The sequence below is a fragment of the Lissotriton vulgaris genome, chromosome 5 (genome assembly GCF_964263255.1).
Source record: "Lissotriton vulgaris chromosome 5, aLisVul1.2, whole genome shotgun sequence".
Classification (NCBI taxonomy): domain Eukaryota; kingdom Metazoa; phylum Chordata; class Amphibia; order Caudata; family Salamandridae; genus Lissotriton; species Lissotriton vulgaris.
The window spans coordinates 19,266,212-19,280,950 of record NC_141693.1 but is presented as its reverse complement, the minus strand read 5'-3'; positions in this window follow the sequence as shown (position 1 = coordinate 19,280,950).

The following is a 14,739-nucleotide window of genomic DNA, read 5'->3' as shown; positions in this document are numbered from 1 at the left end:
GGAGATTCAGAGTGGAGCTTTAAAGTGCATATTTAGAGTCAAGCTTCAGAGTGGAGCTTTAGAATGCATATTTAGAGTGGAGCTTCAGAGTGGAGCTTCAGAGTGAACATTCAGAGTGGAGCTTTAGAGTGCATATTCAGAGTGGAGCTTTAGAGTGCATATTCAGAGTGGAGCTTCAGAGTGTAGATTCAGAGTGGAGCTTCAGAGTGTAGATTCATAGTGGAGCTTCAGAGTGCATATTCAAATTAGAGTGTCAGAGTGCAGATTCAGAGTGGAGATTCAGAGTGGAGCTTTAGAGTGCATATTCAGAGTGGAGCTTCAGAGTGTAGATTCAGAGTGGAGCTTCAGAGTGTAGATTCAAAGTGGAGCTTCAGAGTGCATATTTAAAGTAGAGCGTCAGAGTGCAGATTCAGAGTGGAGATTCAAAGTGGAGCTTTAGAGTGCATATTTAGAGTAAAGCTTCAGAGTGGAGCTTCAGAGTAGAGCTTCAGAGTGGAGCTTTAGAGTGCATATTCAGAGTAGAGCTTCAAAGTGCAGATTTAGAGTGGAGTGTCAGAGTGCAGATTCAAAGTGGAGATTTAGAATGGAGCTTTAGAGTGCATATTTAGAGTGGAGCTTCAGAGTGCAGATTTAGAGTGGAGCTTCAGAGTAAAGCTTCAGAGTGGAGCTTCAGAGTAAAGCTTCAGAATGGAGCTTCAGAGTGGAGCTTTCCGAGTAAAGCTTCAGAGTGGAGCTTCAGAGTGGAGCTTCAGAGTGGAGCTTCAGAGTGGAGCTTCAAAAGTGGAGCTTTAGAGTGGAGATTCAGAGTGGAGCTTCAGAGTGCAGATTCAGAGTGCAAATTCAGAGTGGAGCTTCAGAGTGCAGATTCAGAGTGGAGCTTTAGAGTGCATATTTAGAGTAGAGCGTCAGAGTGCAGATTCAGAGTGGAGATTCAGAGTGGAGCTTTAGAGTGCATATTCAGAGTGGAGCTTCAGAGTGGAGCTTCAGAGTGGAGCTTCAGAGTGGAGCTTCAGAGTGGAGCTTTAGAGTGCATATTTAGAATAGAGCTTTAGAGTGCAGATTCAGAGTGGAGCATCAGAGTGCAGATTCAGAGTAGAGATTCAGAATGGAGCTTTAGAGTGCATATTCAGAGTGGAGCTTCAGAGTGGAGCTTCAGAGTGGAGCTTTAGAGTGAACATTCAGAGTGGAGCTTTAGAGTGCATATTCAGAATAGAGCTTTAGAGTGCAGATTCAGAGTGGAGCATCAGAGTGCAGATTCAGAGTAGAGATTCAGAATGGAGCTTTAGAGTGCATATTCAGAGTGAAGCTTCAGAGTGGAGCTTCAGAGTGGAGCTTTAGAGTGAACATTCAGAGTGGAGCTTTAGAGTGCATATTTAGAGTGGAGCTTCAGAGTGCAGATTCAGAGTGGAGCTTCAGAGTAAAGCTTTAGAGTGGAGCTTCAGAGTGGAGCTTCAGAGTAAAGCTTCAGAGTGGAGCATCAGAATGGAGCTTCAGAGTGGAGCTTTAGAGTGGAGCTTCAAAGTGGAGCTCTAGAGTGGAGATTTAGAGTGGAGCTTCAGAGTGCAGATTCAGAGTGGAGCTTCAGAGTAAAGCTTCAGAGTGGAGCTTCAGAGTGGAGCTTCAGAGTAAAGCTTCAGAGTGGAGCTTCAGAGTGGAGCTTCAGAGTGGAGCTTCAGAGTGGAGCTTCAAAGTGGAGCTCTAGAGTGGAGATTTAGAGTGGAGCTTCAGAGTGCAGATTCAGAGTGGAGCTTCAGAGTAAAGCCTCAGAGTGGAGCTTCAGAGTGGAGCTTCAGAGTAAAGCTTCAGAGTGGAGCTTCAGAGTGGAGCTTCAGAGTGGAGCTTCAGAGTGGAGCTTTAAAGTGGAGCTCTAGAGTGGAGATTTAGAGTGGAGCTTCAGAGTGCAGATTGAGAGTGGATATTCAGAGTGGAGCTTTAGAGTGTATATTCAGAGTGGAGCAACAGAGTGGAGCTTCAAAGTGGAGCTCTAGAGTGGAGATTTAGAGTGGAGCTTCAGAGTGCAGATTCAGAGTGGAGCTTCAAAGTGGAGCTCTAGAGTGGAGATTTAAAGTGGAGCAACAGAGTGGAGCTTCAGAGTAGAGCTTCAGAGTGGAACTTCAGAGTGGAGCTTCAGAGTGGAGCTTCAGAGTGAACATTCAGAGTGGAGCTTTAGAGTGCATATTTAGAGTGGAGCTCTAGAGTGCAGATTCAGAGTGGAGCTTCAGAGTAGAGCTTCAGAGTGGAGCTTCAGAGTGGAGCTTCAGAGTAAAGCTTCAGAGTGGAGCTTCAGAGTGGAGCTTCAGAGTGGAGCTTCAGAGTGGAGCTTCAGAGTGAAGCTTCAAAGTGGAGCTCTAGAGTGGAGATTTAGAGTGGAGCTTCAGAGTGCAGATTCAGAGTGGATATTCAGAGTGGAGCTTTAGAGTGTATATTCAGAGTGGAGCAACAGAGTGGAGCTTCAGAGTAGAGCTTCAGAGTGGAACTTCAGAGTGGAGCTTCAGAGTGGAGCTTCAGAGTGAACATTCAGAGTAGAGCTTTAGAGTGCATATTTAGAGTGGAGCTTCAGAGTGCAGCTTCAGAGTGGAGCTTCAGAGTAAAGCTTCAGAGTGGAGCTTCAGAGTGGAGCTTCAGAGTAAAGCTTCAGAGTGGAGCTTCAGAGTGGAGCTTTAGAGTGGATCTTCAGAGTGGAGCTTCAGAGTAAAACTTCAGAGTGGAGCTTCAGAGTGGAGCTTCAGAGTGGAGCTTTAGAGTGAACATTCAGAGTGGAGCTTTAGAGTGCATATTTAGAGTGGAGCTTCAGAGTGCAGATTCAGAGTGGAGCTTCAGAGTAAAGCTTCAGAGTGGAGCTTCAGAGTGGAGCTTCAGAGTAAAGCTTCAGAGTGGAGCTTCAGAATGGAGCTTCAGAGTGGAGCTTCAGAGTGGAGCTTCAAAGTGGAGCTCTAGAGTGGAGATTTAGAGTGGAGCTTCAGAGTGCAGATTCAGAGTGGAGCTTCAGAGTGCATATTTAGAGTAGAGCTTTAGAGGGCAGATTCAGAGTAAAGCTTCAGAGTGGAGCTTCAAAAGTGGAGCTTTAGAGTGGAGATTTAGAGTGGAGCTTCAGAGTGCAGATTCAGAGTGGAGCGTCAGAGTGCAGATTCAGAGTGGAAATTCAGAGTGGAGCTTTAGAGTGTATATTCAGAGTGGAGCCTCAGAGTAGAGCTTCAGAGTGGAGCTTCAGAGTGGAGCTTCAAAGTGGAGCTCTAGAGTGGAGATTTAGAGTGGAGCTTCAGAGTGCAGATTCAGAGTGGAGCTTCAGAGTAAAGCTTCAGAGTGGAGCTTCAGAGTGGAGCTTCAGAGTAAAGCTTCAGAGTGGAGCTTCAGAGTGGAGCTTCAGAGTGGAGCTTCAGAGTGGAGCTTCAAAGTGGAGCTCTAGAGTGGAGATTTAGAGTGGAGCTTCAGAGTGCAGATTGAGAGTGGATATTCAGAGTGGAGCTTTAGAGTGTATATTCAGAGTGGAGCAACAGAGTGGAGCTTCAAAGTGGAGCTCTAGAGTGGAGATTTAGAGTGGAGCTTCAGAGTGCAGATTCAGAGTGGAGCTTCAAAGTGGAGCTCTAGAGTGGAGATTTAAAGTGGAGCAACAGAGTGGAGCTTCAGAGTAGAGCTTCAGAGTGGAACTTCAGAGTGGAGCTTCAGAGTGGAGCTTCAGAGTGAACATTCAGAGTGGAGCTTTAGAGTGCATATTTAGAGTGGAGCTCTAGAGTGCAGATTCAGAGTGGAGCTTCAGAGTAGAGCTTCAGAGTGGAGCTTCAGAGTGGAGCTTCAGAGTAAAGCTTCAGAGTGGAGCTTCAGAGTGGAGCTTCAGAGTGGAGCTTCAGAGTGGAGCTTCAGAGTGAAGCTTCAAAGTGGAGCTCTAGAGTGGAGATTTAGAGTGGAGCTTCAGAGTGCAGATTCAGAGTGGATATTCAGAGTGGAGCTTTAGAGTGTATATTCAGAGTGGAGCAACAGAGTGGAGCTTCAGAGTAGAGCTTCAGAGTGGAACTTCAGAGTGGAGCTTCAGAGTGGAGCTTCAGAGTGAACATTCAGAGTAGAGCTTTAGAGTGCATATTTAAAGTGGAGCTTCAGAGTGCAGCTTCAGAGTGGAGCTTCAGAGTAAAGCTTCAGAGTGGAGCTTCAGAGTGGAGCTTCAGAGTAAAGCTTCAGAGTGGAGCTTCAGAGTGGAGCTTTAGAGTGGATCTTCAGAGTGGAGCTTCAGAGTAAAACTTCAGAGTGGAGCTTCAGAGTGGAGCTTCAGAGTGGAGCTTTAGAGTGAACATTCAGAGTGGAGCTTTAGAGTGCATATTTAGAGTGGAGCTTCAGAGTGCAGATTCAGAGTGGAGCTTCAGAGTAAAGCTTCAGAGTGGAGCTTCAGAGTGGAGCTTCAGAGTAAAGCTTCAGAGTGGAGCTTCAGAATGAAGCTTCAGAGTGGAGCTTCAGAGTGGAGCTTCAAAGTGGAGCTCTAGAGTGGAGATTTAGAGTGGAGCTTCAGAGTGCAGATTCAGAGTGGAGCTTCAGAGTGCATATTTAGAGTAGAGCTTTAGAGGGCAGATTCAGAGTAAAGCTTCAGAGTGGAGCTTCAAAAGTGGAGCTTTAGAGTGGAGATTTAGAGTGGAGCTTCAGAGTGCAGATTCAGAGTGGAGCGTCAGAGTGCAGATTCAGAGTGGAAATTCAGAGTGGAGCTTTAGAGTGTATATTCAGAGTGGAGCCTCAGAGTAGAGCTTCAGAGTGGAGCTTCAGAGTGCAAATTCAGAGTGGAGCTTCAGAGTGCAGATTCAGAGTTGAGCTTTAGAGTGCATATTTAGAGTAGAGCTTTAGAGGGCAGATTCAGAGTGGAGATTCAGAGTGGAGCTTTAGAGTGCATATTTAGAGTGGAGCTTCAGAGTGGAACTTCAGAGTGGAGCTTCAGAGTGTAGCTTCAGAGTGCAGATTCAGAGTGGAGCTTCAGAGTGCATATTCAGAGTGGAGATTCAGAGTGGAGCTTTAGAGTGCATATTCAGAGTGGAGCTTCAGAGTGCAGATTCAGAGTGGAGCTTCAGAGTGCATATTCAGAGTGGAGATTCAGAGTGGAGCTTTAGAGTGCATATTCAGAGTGGAGCTTCAGAGTGCAGATTGAGAGTGGAGTTTCTCTAATAGGACAAATGATCTAAAGTGTTTACAAGTGGAAAGGCAACATAAATTGAAATGCATAAAAAGAGCATGTTTGTAAAAAATGGAACATTACTTTTTGAAGTAGGCCTATCAAAACACCACCACTACCAATCTATTACAATGACTTGATGTCTAAATTATACGAAAAATAGAATGCAAGCACTTCAAATAATAGATTCATGAATAACCAGAATATGGCAAAGGTCTTTCATTTACAAAACTGTTTCATAAGCAACACAAAACTATATGCAACATGTTGATTGTGCCATTTAGTATCACATTGAGCCCTGAATCTTGCACATTCTAACACACAGGGATGTATTTGTAGTTTTTTATCATATCATGCCCATGCAATGTGAGGCATGTGGAGCCTTCATTGAAGTTTAAAAACAATTGAATGAACATATTGATATTTTACAGTTTTCTACACTTTGTTATATTTGTAAAGATTCCCAGATGTTGACCTCCTTCTCCCTCTGTCACCCCCCTGATCTCTCCTCCATTCTCATCCTTAGCCTTTAAAATTAACTGTTGTGTACAAACTCAATAGACAGTGCACTACAGGCATAGATATTCTCTAACAAAACAGTAGAACGCTTCCTATAGAGCCTGGCTGCTACAGCAGATTATCAGTCTATTTTTAAGAAACTTTACTGTTTCCACCAAATAACCACATTGCGACTATTAACTCAATGTCAATCCAAAACCACCATTTACCATCCATTTAACACATTGCTTTAAGCAGGCCTCCATCTAACATGCAGAAATTCTCTTTCTCTAAGTCCGTAGTCTGTACCCATCCGTGGCATTTTCATTTAAAAGACAACTTAAAAACTCTCCTTCAAATTCTGTGTATAACATGTTCATATATACTGACTGCAATGTTAATGTGTTTAGCTATGTGCATACTATGTATAATGTCTTTTCTTGCCAACATTACCTGTCGCAAACTGTTTGATAACCAACAGAAAACTATAATCCTTAATGAGTGCGCTATTAGGTAAAGACATTGAGCCCTGAATCTCGCTCTAACACACGAGGATATACTTGTGATATTTTATTTAGTGATTCTCATGCAACGCGAGGCATGTGGAGCCTTTATTGAAGTTCAAAAAACAAATAAATGAACATATTGCTATATCCCAGTTTTCTGCCTGGCTGCTACAGTAAACCATCAGACTATTTTCAAGAAACTTTATTGTTTTCCTCAAATAATAACATAGCGACTATGTGTCCTAAATTAAATGAAAAACCACCATTTACAATTCATCAAATACATTGCTTTCAGTAGGCCTCCATCTAACATGCAGAAATTCTCTTTATATTTGATATATGTCATACTTATTTTTTATGTGTATCGTAACATAAATGTTATGAAGATTTTCTTTTGTGTGGTTGCGCGGCGCTTTATGTGCTATCTTGCTTGTATTTTACTACCGCGATCAGTAGCCAATCACATGTGTCGAATTGCATCACGTGATGCAACGTGGTAATTGACGTCAAGTACGCAAACTCTTTAATACGAGTTTCGCGGCGTGTGAAGGAGTTGGCTGTTCCCGATGTTTTTCTTAATCGTAAGTAATATATATTTTATGTAATTACCGTTTAAAATGCATGCATTAGATAACTATTGTATACTTTTACGTTAATGTAAATTTTAACATTGATTTTAATTATTATTTGGTTTTCACTAATACGTAAGAGTACAAGCATATAGCATGTTGTAAGCATCGCATATGTTAATTAAGTTTAAAAAGAATGCGTGCCTAAAATGTTAGTATGCTGTCATTGGGTATTTATTTGTACGTGTATTTTGCTGTTGCCAATGTATTTGTGCTCTTTTCTGATTGCAAACGTATCATTATATTGCTAACTTCTTTGTGCTGTATGGTAACGATATTTGCAAACAGTATATGTTAGTTGTTTTATATAAATGCAATATTGACGTATTTTAGTAAGTTATGTATGTCGATGCGTTTGCAACGTGCGGATCGACGTAAAGTAGGCTAATTCTTTAGTAATATTTACGGTATTTGTCAAAGATTTTAACTGTTTGTGATTTGACTATTATTAGTAAGTAATATATCTTTGCATTTACGAAGGTATTTAAATGGATGCATGAAATAACTGTACAGTAAATAATAGTATGTAAGTGTTGTTCAAATGGCAATAATGAATATGTTTTGTGTAGGATGTTCCGTTAAATATATGCTACGTGAATCTTTTATTTTTAAGGTATAAACACGTCATATTACTCTGACAATGGTAATTTCTATCGCTGCGTGGCGTTACGTATCTAAAAGCATTGCATTTAAAAAAGCCACTTGAATCTTTTATTTTAAGGTATTTGGTTAAAAAACATATACGCATGTATAAACACGTCATATTAGTCTGATAATGGTGATTTCTATCGCTGCGTGGCGTTATGCATCTAAAAGCATCGCATTTAAAAATGCCACGTAAATCTTTTATTGTAAGGTATTTGGTTAAAAAACATATACGCATGTATAAACACGAATATTACTCTGACAATGGTGATTTCTAGCGCTGCGTGGCGTTACGTATCTAAAAGCATCGCATTTAAAAATGCCACGTAAATCTTTTATTGTAAGGTATTTTGTCAAAAAACATATACGCATGTATAAACACGAATATTACTTTGACAATGGTGATTTCTATCGCTGCGTGGTGTTACGTATGTAAAAGCGTCGCATTTTTTGAAGTGACGTCTTTTTAGTAGCCAATCACTATTGCCGGTTGTATCACGTAATGCAACGTGCGGATTGACGTACAGTACGCTAAGTCTTTACTGCGCGTTTAGAACTTTGTCGAAGATTTCAACTGTTCGTAATGCGAGCATTAATAGTAAGTAATAACTTTTTCGATATTTGTCAGTATTTAAATGGATGCATAAAGTTACTGTACATTAAATATTAGTATGTAAGCGTTGTTCGAATGTAATGTTTTTCGCGCATATTTAGACGCATGTGTAACTTACTGTTTTCTTATTGTCATAAAAATGCTTCTTTAATAATTATTCGGAGTAAATACTTAAAAATAAATTGTAGCAGTATGCGAAAAACAGTTTTAAAGTGGTATTACGTAAATTGCGTAGAACATCGAAGCCTGCTGTAAAAGTTTAGAACGATGCAATGCTTGTAAATTGCATAACTTAAACTGACTTGTATGCACAGTATCGTGCGTTTCAAATGTAAAATCGCGATGCTTAGCAAAATAGTTACATGTATAAAAGCATTAAGATTTATTTTTTAAGCATTGCTAGTTTAGAATACCGAAGCGTGCTGTAAAACTTTGCTATGTCGTTAAAGCGTATTTTACATTTCCAAAAGCGACTTTTACACAAACGCGTGAAGAAATGTTTCCTAAATAACAATGCTTGTGATATATTGGTATGTTTATTTATATATATGTGATGCAGTTTTTACCTATTGCTACTTTATGTATGCTTGCAACAGCGACGGATCGTGGAGGCAGTTACGGCGGGGCAAGAGGGTGGACAGGGTGAAGGGCAGGGCGGACGTTGCTAGGAACTGGCATATGGATAATTGCAGGTAAGTAAACAATTTAATTAATAAAACGAATTTCGTAGTGCTCCTTGGATCGCAAAATACAATGCAGTGCGAGGTGCAAAATTTGTTTTATTAATTAAATTGTTTACTTACTAGCAATTATCTATATGCCGTTTTTAGCAACCTCCGCCCTGCCCCTCTCCCTCTCTACTTGTCTGCCCTACCGTAACTCCCTCCACGAGCCGTCGCTGACTTGCAAAATATCTCACTTATAAAATTACGTACAAACAATCATTGATATCACTGTAAATATATAGCGAAGCTTGTTCAAATATTGGCTGTGTGGCGAATATTACTTTGTACAAGTATTTTCAATTGCATTTGTATTTTGAAATAACTGTCGAACACCTACTTCTATAAGTATTTTCAATCGCATTTGTATTTTAATAATTGTCGAACAGGTACTGCTATGTGAAGCATCGTATTTGTTTTTGGGAATGCGTGTGCGAACATAAAAACGATCCTATGTTCTGCTAATTCCAAATTGTACCGATGTAAATATTGCCGAGACGAATTGCAAGGAATATATTAAGTTGCGCAGTTCCATTTTGCTATTTTGCTTGCGGAAATATATAATTACATACTAATTGTATACTACCTTAGCTAACCTTGTCAAAGATAATTCTTGCTACTATATATAATTTTTTAATAGCATGAATTTAACTTCAAAAGTAAAGAATAATTTTAAACTGCGTAACCACTCACGTTTTATGGTGTCCAAATTTCTTGCGTTTGTTCCAAATTACGATTTTATTTCCTGTAGTCGTAAACGCCTTAGCCAAGTACTCCAAGTAATTTTGCTGTAAGGAAAATGTTGCAAATAATTATATGCACGTACATATAATAAGTTATAATCTTTAAATAACATTTTAAAGTCGGACAGTCATAGTAATTATTAGGTATATTAATTTAAAGATGCTTTTTGCTAAATTCTATATAGTTATAATTTAAGGCTATTTTTACGAAAAAGTCTTTTAATAAGTTAAAAAGAAGCTTACCTTTTGCAATAGCAATTTGGAAATAATTCCAAATGTTTGTAAATGCGTAGTCGAAGTTTAGGAATAATCACAGAGCGCAATCCAAGAGAAGTTTGCTGATGCCAAGTACCAATGTCTGTACCAACTCTTTTGGCTTTCAGTTTAAGTAGGATCTTCTTATCTGATAAGAGTCTCCAAGGGCAATAAAATACAAAGGGTTGTTTAGAAAAAAATGCATAGGGTTAGTGAGAAAATGGGTAAGTGCGAAAAAGGCTGGCTGCTAAATGTCAATGGAAACGAAAAGGGCAAAGGCGAACGTTAAAGTTGTTGCAGTTTCGTTTCTTCAAATCGGTCTACATTTTAGGAAAACTAAGTTAGTTTCTGTTTTACCCAAAGCATAATATTATATGCACTTATTCGTTCTTAGTATAATAATAAATATGTTAAACCTTTTTCAAAATAGCACAGTAAAAAAAAATAACATGTAAATACATCGTATATTAATAGACGTATTCGCATTAAATATGTGCAGTTAAATAGCTGCTTATTTATGAAAAGTCTGCACGTGTTCACATTTCTTTAAATCTAGTTAGTCACATTAATATTTAAGTCTTTCTGACAAATGTACTGTTGTTTCTGAGTAATGTGCTCTATATATAAGTAATGTTGAGTCAATTTTCGGATGTGTTTGTATTCCTCAGTGATGCGATCGTGTTTATAACTAATGTGATTTGTTTGTAATGTATTTGAGTACTTATATAATGTAATGCTTTTTTGAGTATGATGTTGTTTTATGTCTGATGAATGAAGTGCTAATTTATAGTGATATGGAATGTATCGTAATAATGTGGGAATGCTTATAAATGATGTGGCAGTATTAGTCATATATGATATTAGTCTGAGTAATGTAGTTATATCTCTAAATAATATCATAGTATTTTTTAATTATGTTACCATGTTATGGTCTTGCTGGGTATTGTGGACAGTGGTAAAGCAGAGTAATAACAAATAATGCAAGTATTAATGCAGAGTGGAGATTGAGAGAGCAAGTGGTAATGTAGATATTTACTGCAATAATAGTGGATAATGCAGATGTGTAGTGCAGATTGCAGATTAGTAGTGCATATTAAAGAGTAATAATACAGAGTGCAAAGTAATATGCAGAAAGTAGAGTTGTAATGAATAATATTAGAGCAGAGTTGTCTACAGAGTAGTAGCAGAATGGTAGTGCAAAGTGGTGGCGCAGAGTGGTGGCGCAGAGTAGTGGCGCAGAGTGGTATCGCAGAGTGGTAGCACAGAGTGGTAACGCAGAGTAACGGCACAGAGTGGCGGCGCAGAGTGGCAGCACAGAATGGTGGCGCAGAGTGGCGGCGCAGAGTGGCAGCGCAGAATGGCAGGACAGAGTGGTGGCGCAGAGTGGTGGCGCAGAGTGGTAGCCCAGAGTGGTGGCACAGAGTGGTGGCGCAGAGTGGTATCACAGAGTGGTATCACAAAGTGGTGGCGCAGAGTGGCACCGCATAGTGGTGGCACAGAGTGGCACTGCAGAGTGGTGACACAGAGTGGTGGCACAGAGTGGTGACACAGAGTGGCAGCGCAGAGTGGTGGCACAGAGTGGCAGCACAGAATGGCAGCGCAGAGTGGTGGGGCAGAATGGCGGTGCAGAATGGTGGCGCAGAGTGGTGTTGCAGAGTGCTAGCGCAGAGTGGTAGCACAGAGTGGTAACACAGAATGGCTGCGCAGAATGGTGGCACAGAGTGGCACCGCAGAGTGGTGGCGCAGAGTGGTAGCACAGACTGGCGTCGCAGAGTTGCATCGCAAAGTGGCACCACAGAGTGGCGGCGCAGAGTGGTTGCGCAGAGTAGCACCGCAGAGTGGTGACACAGAGTGGTGGCACAGAGTGGCAACACAGAGTAGCAGCGCAGAGTGGTGGCGCAGAGTGGCAGAACAGAATGGCAGCGCAGAGTGGTGGCGCAGAATGGCGGCGCAGAATGGTGGCGCAGAGTGGTGTTGCAGAGTGCTAGCGCAGAGTGGTAGCACAGAGTGGTGGCGCAGAATGGCTGCGCAGAGTGGTGGCACAGAGTGGCACCACAGAGTGGCGGCGCAGAGTGGCAGCGCAGAGTGGCGACGCAGAGTGGCGACGCAGAGTGGCGGCGCAGAGTGGCGTTGCAGAGTGGATCGCAGAGTGGCGTCGCAGAGTGGCAGCGCAGAGTGGCGGCGCAGAGTGGCGGCGCAGAGTGGCAGCACAGAGTGGCAAAACAGAGGTGACACAGAGTGGCAGTGAGTGGCAGCGCAGAGTGGTGTCGCAGAATGCTAGCGTAAAGTGGTAGCACAGACTGGCATCGCAGAGTGGCGTCGCAGAGTGGCACCACAGAGTGGCGGCGCAGAGTGGCGGCGCAGAGTGGCGGCGCAGAGTGGCAGCGCAGAGTGACGACACAGAGTGGTGGCACAGAGTGGCAACATAGAGTGGCGACGCAGAGTGGCGGCACTGAGTGGTGGCGCAGAGTGGTAGCCCAGAGTGGTGGCACAGAGTGGTGGCGCAGAGTGGTGGCGCAGAGTGGTGGCGCAGAGTGGTGGTGCAGAGTGGTGGTGCAGAGTGGTGGCACAGAGTGGTGGCACAGAGTGGTGGCGCAGAGTGGCACCGCAGAGTGGCAGCACAGAGTGGCACCGCAGAGTGGCGGCGCAGAGTGGTGGCGCAGAGTGGTGTCGCAGAGTGGTGTTGCAGAGTGGTGTTGCAGAGTGGCGTCGCAGAGTGGCGTCGCAGAGTGGCGTCGCAGAGTGGCGTTGCAGAGTGGCGTCGCAAAGTGGCGTCGCAGAGTGGCATCGCAGAGTGGCAACACAGAGTGGCGGCGCAAAGTGGTAGCCCAGAGTGGTGGCACAGAGTGGTGGCGCAGAGTGGTGACGCAGAGTAGCAGCGCAGAGTGGCAATGCAGAGTTGCAACGCAGAGTGGCGGCGCAGAGTGGCAACGCAGAGTGGCAACGCAGAGTGGTGGCACAGAGTCGTGGCGCAAAGTGGCAGCGCAGAGTGGCGGCGCAGAGTGGCGGCGCAGAGTGGCAGGGCAGAGTGGTGGCACAGTGTTGTAGTGCAGAGTAGTATTGCACAGTGCATAGGGGTAATGCAAAATGGAAGTGGTATTGCAAAGTGGTAACACAGAGTAATATCACAATGTTTGGAGCTTCATAAAAACTCCCTCTTCTTTGGAGATGGTGTGAAGCAGTAATAGTTTGTGTGAATGTAAACTGGAAAATGCAAGTTTATGGAGTTGATAGCAACTCAGACGCAATAGCATAAAGATTTGTGTGTAGTTAAAAAGAGTATAGCAATGCATTGTTTAGAGACAGCAATCCTAGGCCTAGTAGGAGAATAAGAAGGCTTAACTGTAAAAAGCATTTTTGAACAGGGCGAAAAACATAGTTAAGTTATAGAGCAATGCAAAAAGGAAATATATGATGTGTAAGGAGAGCAGTCACGCAACAACAGGTAATTAAGAACTGGTGTTATTAATGCTAAATGTAGTAACAATGATTCTGGGCATTGCTATGCGTGATTTTATTTAAAGTATGATAAACGGCGTTGTTACAAATAGTAAAGTAAACATTTGTTTCACAACATCTCAGCTTGCTGACAGCTACAGCACATCCCCTAAGTTCTTGCAAGTGTACATTTCAGACAAAAGCCAACCCTAATGTTTAATGCAAACTACCTGATCTTTGGGTATAATGTGGAGCAACAAACCTGCAAGCATACCCACGAAATGTAATTTACCAAAATAAATTTGAACTGTGTAGGAGAAGTTTAACGATAAATATAGAGTAGCTACATACTTTGTATTATTAAATAAAACACTGCTTTTAGTAAAACGAAAGCCGAAAAAAGCAACGTGTGACACTCCCAAAACAGAAAGCAGACATGGCGTCTGGAAAGCGTCTTTTTAAGTATCGTTGTGACATGTAACACCACCCTTGCACAACAAACAGGAAAAACGAATTAGCATGTCACACTTGGTACTCCCCTCTATTTACAACTTTGGTTGTAAAGTAACATCAACAGAGAAATCCCACCAGGCCAGCCTCTGAGAATAGGAACTTTTAACTGAACTACATCTGGATTGTGTTGCTGTTTTTCAAATTCATGCTGTAAGAACACATGTTACAGCAACGTGTTCTAAGCATATTAAATAAAGTTGCTTATGTACTTTTAATGCTACTGACTTCTGGGTAATTAGCATGCTACAGTGGTACGTTTTGCATGCTCTTTTAATTATATTTCCCAAAAGTGTACCATAAATAAATGGCATGCTTAAATTAAATGGAAGCTTTTGTTGTAAAGCACGCCGCATAACATATGTTAGAACACGTTCTTATGAGCATATTAAATAAAGTTGCCTATGTCTTTTTAAAGGCGGTAACTTATGGCAAATTAAGTTAGACTTGGCATACTACAGTAGCACATTATGCGTGCTATTTTAATTATATTTCCCCAAAGTATTTCACGAATGAATGCCACGCTTACATTAAATAAAAGCTTCCATTCAAAAGCACCTACGTCTTAATTTTGTACCTCGGTCTTCCTATGAGCCAAAGTCTGTTAGATATACAGACCGAACACCAACTGCAGCGAGTTTTGGCTTTGTCTCATGTGACACCCATGCCCTCCCTCTCGAATTCATAGCTAAACAATTGCCGTGAAACAAAGAAAACAATGTGCATACTCTAACATTAATTATGAAAGGATAGCACTTCTGTATACAATTTTAACCCAACGCAGGTTTTAACCAGACCTGCAAATCAATGTGCATGCAAACAGTTACAATGGCGCCAACAACACGCAAAGCACGATTAGACGCTTGTTATACAAGATTTGCAAATGAGTCTACGGGAAACCTCTAAAACGGCGCCAACTACAATATAAAGCCTTTAAAAAAATCACTGTGCAGGAAACGGCTACTATGGCGCCATAGACAACGAAAGCATTGCAAATTACTCTGCTGGTAACTCTTAATCCTGTGTGAAGACTA